Source organism: Neophocaena asiaeorientalis, unplaced genomic scaffold (assembly GCF_003031525.2).
Source record: "Neophocaena asiaeorientalis asiaeorientalis breed wild unplaced genomic scaffold, Neophocaena_asiaeorientalis_V1.1 scaffold129, whole genome shotgun sequence".
Taxonomy (NCBI): domain Eukaryota; kingdom Metazoa; phylum Chordata; class Mammalia; order Artiodactyla; family Phocoenidae; genus Neophocaena; species Neophocaena asiaeorientalis.
The window spans coordinates 2,300,340-2,306,180 of NW_020172446.1; the positions used below are offsets into that span (position 1 = coordinate 2,300,340).

General features: G+C 52.9%; 1 non-coding gene across 1 annotated transcript; it reads right to left on the reverse strand.

Annotated features, from left to right (window-relative positions):
• Positions 1-4,794: 4,794 nt before the first annotated feature.
• TRNAT-CGU (transfer RNA threonine (anticodon CGU)) lies at positions 4,795-4,866 on the reverse strand. The gene has a single exon. It is a non-coding gene; the product is annotated as a tRNA-Thr (tRNA).
• Between the last annotated feature and the right edge of the window lie 975 nt (positions 4,867-5,841).

The window sequence follows — 5,841 nt, forward strand, 5'->3', positions numbered from 1 at the left end:
CACTCTAACACCTGTTGATTTCACCCTTTTCCTCTCAGAGGATGACCACGTTCCCCCCCAAGGCAGGAGGGCCACATTCACCGCGGCCTCCAATGCGCAAACTGTGCAAGGTACTTAATATCAACCCCATGTTACAGTCCTGATTCTCTGCTAATAACGAACACGTGCCACCTCTCTAGCAAGGCATCAAGTGGTGTGACGTGGCAGGGCAGGAATGAGAACCCCGATTTTACTGATACGGAAATGGGGCTTGGGGAGATGAAATGATTTACCCAAGGTCACTCTGTACCGAGCTCTTTGCCCTCAACGTCCTCCTCCGGACCCTCCAGACTATCAAATGCCATGATTGTGCATCTTCTACAGTCACGGTTGTGCTGGGTTCTTTACAGCTTCCTGCCATCAGTCAGAAAGAGCTCGGACAGAAGACACGGGGATCCTGGTGACCAGAGGGAGAGAAGGACTGCAAATAAAATATTTTGTGTGTGAATATGGAATTCGTGGGGCTGATTTTCTCAGCAGATTTTTCTCAGGTGGCAATGTACATGGCTTTTGTTTCTCTCGGCCCAGATGGCTTGGACAGAAGGAGAGCCCCAGAGCTCAGGGGAAAGACAGGTTTTGGCATGAAATCTTTACAGCAGAAAAGCCACTACTGGGATCATCGATTCTGTCAACATCCGAGCCCATTTCACCTCCTCACTCCTATGCAAACTCTGCTAAGTTCTCTGCCTGGGGCCTCCGTTTGTCATTGGCAAAACTGGGATGGGATTTTCTCTGTGATTTCTCCCAGTTTCTCCTCTCTTGAGAAGACAGGACACAACCTTTGCCTGCAAGAAGCAGCAAGGGGGTAAAGTCCCCAGAAAGGAGTCGATTCTTTCCAGGTGTAATGCTATTTCCGCAAGGCCAAGGCAGTGCTTCGAGCTGGATGCAGTTTTCCTGCCTGATGGGGGGGTGGGGAGGAGGCAGGTGGTCACTCTGAACGTGACCCAGGGAGTGAGGCTGAGAGAGTGGTGGGAAAATCCTGGAAAGTAAGGACACAAAGGAGCCCTGCTGGCTCAGAGTGCCAGCCCTCTCACTCGGGGTTCTCAGAAAGGCTTTCTCTGGGCAGGGTAAGTGCCTGGAAGATGGGAGAGCCCTTGGTTCAGAAGATATAGGAGTCTGTCTCCTGGGGATTCCAACTGGTGATAGGGAGTTTCTGTGTCCCTCCCTTGTCTCCACAGCCTGAGTACTGGGGTCAAGCCTAGTGATTTTGTTCACTATGTGCTTTTTCTATTGATCAGGGGTGAATATTAGACAAGAGAAGTACCTGCTTGCCCCGTGGGTTGGCAAAGAGATGGGCCATCTCCTGGGTACATGTCAGGTTATAATCAGAGATGACTTTCCCAAGCAGATTCGTGCTCATCCAGCAGAGGAGCTTAACCTATGTCACAAAGGTAGCGCTTCCTGGATGATCTTGAACAAATCATTTCCCTTCTCTTTGCCTGTCTCTGTGGCTGTACAATGAGAGGGTTGGGTGGTTGCTTTCATTCCTATCAGACCATGATTCCAAACTGGCAACTTTTGTCGCAAAGTATAGGGTTGGACCTTTAGTGTTTGCTTATAAAAGCATGGACAGACAGTATTTGTTTCTTAATTTGAAATTTCATTTTCTGTGCAAGGTCAGAGGGGTTGGCCGCTGGGGGTGGGGGTGGGGCTTAGGGAGGAGAGAAGCACCCCTGCCTGCTTAGTTGCAACCTAGATCATGATATTTGAGTGTCAACGGTGATTGAATGAGGGCAGAAGTAGCCAAGATTGTTTGTGGTGCTCTGGCAAATTCTTGTTCATCCTCCAGAACCCAGGTATGACATCACCTCCTCTGGGAAGACCTCCGCAACCCTTTAAGCAGGGTCCTGTCTTGTAAGAGGGCTCTGCCTCTGTACCAGATGCTGGAAACACAGACACAAGCAATACACTGTCCCAGTCCTGAGGGGCCTCCCAGCTATGGTGTGAAACACACAGAGGGGTCCCAGACAGTAAGCTGTGACTCATTACCTGGGGGAATCAGAGAAGGTGACACGTGAGTCTCACCAAAGGGATGGAATCTGACTCTGATCCAGTGTCTGGATCTAGCTGCTAATTTGCAGGGAATACCGAGGACAGAAGAAATGGAACTGCACTGAGTCTGCAGCCAGCAAAGTCTAGACTATGGGAAACTCTCCAGGTCAAATGGGCCAGGTTCCTCAACAGACAGACACACTGCAAGAAAATAAAAGGGAAGGAAGAGAATCCTAGTGGTTGGGAAAAAAAAAAAAGCTTAAAAGACACATCAGTTTTTAAAATGGGCAAAGTTAAACTGTAGGGTATAAAGATGTACAACAAGGTGATAAGTTAAAATGCAAGGAAGTGATTGATTACTATAAAAGTAAGGGGTACGGTTGCCTTTGGCTGTAGGGGGTTGTGATTGCAAGGGGGGGCACATGAAAGAGGTTTCTGGGTGTCTGGCAAAGTTCTCTGACCTGGGTGGTGTTCTACTTATAACTCATTAAGACATTCACTTAATGTGCGTGGTTTCTGAAATTGTGTTTTATTGTACAATAAAAGATTTAAAAATAGACATCTCCAGGCTGGAATATTGGACTAAAACTGACGGCACAAGGCAAAATATATACACTTGCCAAATTCTGCTTTTAAGTCAAATAATATTTGCTCGCAGGAAAGAAGCGGCCTGACCTAAAGTAGTTTGTATTTTTAAAAATATCCTGGAGGTTTTTAGCTGCCCACAAATGACTGTGCCTGCATACGTGGCTCTCCAACTGCAGTCCCAGAGGCCCTGTGTTTGTCCTAGACTCTGGGGGGAGCCACTGTGGGGAGGTCAGAGCAAGGGGAAACTGACAGGGGGAGGGGCTTCGTAGCTCTGGTCCTGCCCATCAGGGAGGACTGGCTGTAACTCTGGATGGGGGAGCCAGGGCCATATAGTCTCACCATGAGGGCGCCACGACCAAGTCCCACTGTGAAAGGGGATGCTATGATTCACTACTTTGGCAGCCCCAAGAGAGACTGGGCGTGGTGCTAGCTCAAGGCAGCCCCCCACACACACACCGCTTCTCCAAGGGCCAAGCTCTGAGGTAGAAACTTTGAATTTCAAGCCACAGGCATTTAGGAAACATCTCTTTCAACTCTCTAATTTTGCAACTGAGGAAGTTGAAATCCGGGGTATGTGATTTAACAAGGGTCATGCAATAAACTCAACACAGGTGTCTCCTTCTGCTTCTGCCCTCCCCCTTCAAGCCAATGACCTACCTCCAGTCTCACAGAGGTAAGTATAGATACCTGTGGGCCTACAATGTAACTACAAGGTAACTACAAGTTACCTACAAGGTAACTTGCTAGGCCTCTCGGCTCCAACGCTCACCCTGGTGCTTGTATCTGACACACCTGCACTTCCATCTCCTCTCACCAACCTTGACTTGGGATCCATACTTGATCCCTGCCTCTGGGGGCCCATGTTTCCCCCAACATCTGTATGTTGAGCTCTTCTATACCTTGACCCTCTTTTATTGACGTTGGCTTGGCTCATCCACCCCCCTCTGTTGGGGTGGAATTCTCTGCTCCAGCAGCTGCAGGAAACCCAGTGTCCAGCCTCCGAGTTCCTTCTCATCAGAAATCCAAACTAAGGGACAGGATTCAAGGCCATACCCAGTAGTTCAGGACCTTTCCCCTTCCTATCCCTGAATGTCTGGAATCTGAATGTCTGGGAAATCGATTTGCATTTAGGAACAATTCCACGATGACGCTGGTACCCTAGCTCAGCATTCCCTTCAAAAGCTAAGTGTATCTCTTCCATTTATTGGAATCTTAGGGAAAAAGATCAATATATTTCCCTGCTTCCTGAGCCCCATATCCTGTCTTCTATGATCCTGCCCCAAAGAGACTCTGCTGACATTCAATCCACCTGAAGCTCCACGTGGTCAACTGTGCAGCGGGACCTGCAGAAAGGTGTGTTTTTGGGTCACGTTAACAGAAGTATGAGATATAGAATGAGGGAGGTGAAGTAACATTAATGAGACTACACCTGGAGTAGTACGCGTCACTTCAGTCCTGAGTGTCACAATTGAAGAAGGGGACAGATAGACCAGAGCATATCAGGAATGAGAGGCACTAAACATCATGTCATATTAAATTGGTCTATTTATCCTAGAAATGACTTGGGGAGTATCATAACTGGCTAGGGGCCAGACGTAAAGGGTCAGTTCACAAGGGCTGGGAAAGGAAAAGGCACCCGCCAGCTGAACGATGTGGTTGGCTTCCTAGACAAGAAGGCAGACAGCGAGCACCACATGGAGAACTCACCTTTCAGGCAAAACCCAGAAACCACTGCTCCAGAAACTCCAACGCCCGTTCTGGAAATTTCTCCCACCCTCGAGACGCGCAAAACCAGTGAGACCGGACCTCTACCTCCGCCTTACCCGCCGCTGGCGACACCAATGCCTAGCGCGGGCCTTAGTGTCCCCACAGGTAACACAAGGATCCCAGGCCAGCCCCGCCCTGCCCAGTGCGGCTGGGTGAATGGAGGTTCGGGGAGAGGAGACGCAGGGCGGCCAGCGAAACGCGACATAGCTGGTGCCCGCGAGCCCTGGTGCCCTGGCTCGACCTTCGTTGGTGACCGCGGCGCCGAGGAATGCGGGTGGACGGGGAAGGGTGGGACTGGAGGACGCCTGAACACAATGTGAAAAGTAAAAAAACACCACGTCGCAGAGGAAAGAGGCGATACACATGGGAACACCGCAGCCCCCACTATCGACCCCAATTTCAAGAACCAGGCACGGACGGGGTTCGAACCCGCGATCTTCGGTTTACGAGACCGACGCCTTACCACTTGGCCACCGCGCCTGACAGCCGAGGGAACGGTAGAAGCTTTCAGTGGAGGGGAGGCGGCGCAGGCGCGGGAGGGGCGGCGCCTCGCCTCCGGCCCCGCCCCCGGCCCAGCCGCCCTGCCCTCCACACCCGCCGTCCGGGACCTAGCTCTCGGAGCTGCTGCGGCCCTCTCAGCGTCAAGGCCAGGCGCCCGCGTCCTACCGGCGGCGGGATCCGAACTCGCGGCACCCGCCGGACCGGCCCGGGCCCGCCCCACCTCTAGCGCCCCCAGGGGCACGGCGCCTGCGGAGAGGCCCGAGGGGCATCCGAAAGGAGCGGCGGCGGGCGGAGAACTCAGGTGGGGAGAAACCACGACCGACGCCAGTGACGGAGCCGAAGCGGAGACGGCGGCGGCGAGCGAGCCAGGGCACAGCGTCCGCGCTGGCGTCTCCGCCGGCTCGGGCGCCGCCGTGTGACCTTGGCCGGGTCATTTCCATCCGGTCGGCAGGATACTGGGGCGGCGTGCTGGAGCTCGGGCCGAGTCCACGGGGAACCGAGGGGGCAAGAAGGGCGGTGCAGGCAGGAACGGGACTGGCCCTTGGAGAAAGATGCAGGGAGCCGGGAGAGATGGGCGCCACGCTGCAGCGGTGAAGGGAAGTGAGCGCGCCTGGCTGATCCCTCAGGGGCGGCCGTCTGTGTAAGCAAAACCTTCCTCGGTTGCTCTCGCTACCCTCTTGCCCTTCAGCCTCTGGCACGGGCCTCGGGCCTGGAGACTCCGAGTAAACATGTTTGTGGCCTTGCCCAGGAGGGTCAGGTGTGGGTGCACAAGAGATGCCCCCAGGGATGTTCTGGGGACAGTGCTAGAGTGACCAGCTGGAGGCGACCTGAATGGAGGAGTCTGTTAGTCTGGCCATACCACGGAACAGTAGGACACTCTTAGAAGGAATGATCTAGATTCAAAGGCATGATTAGCATAGAAGGAGCACAAAAGCACATGTGATTTTAAGATGT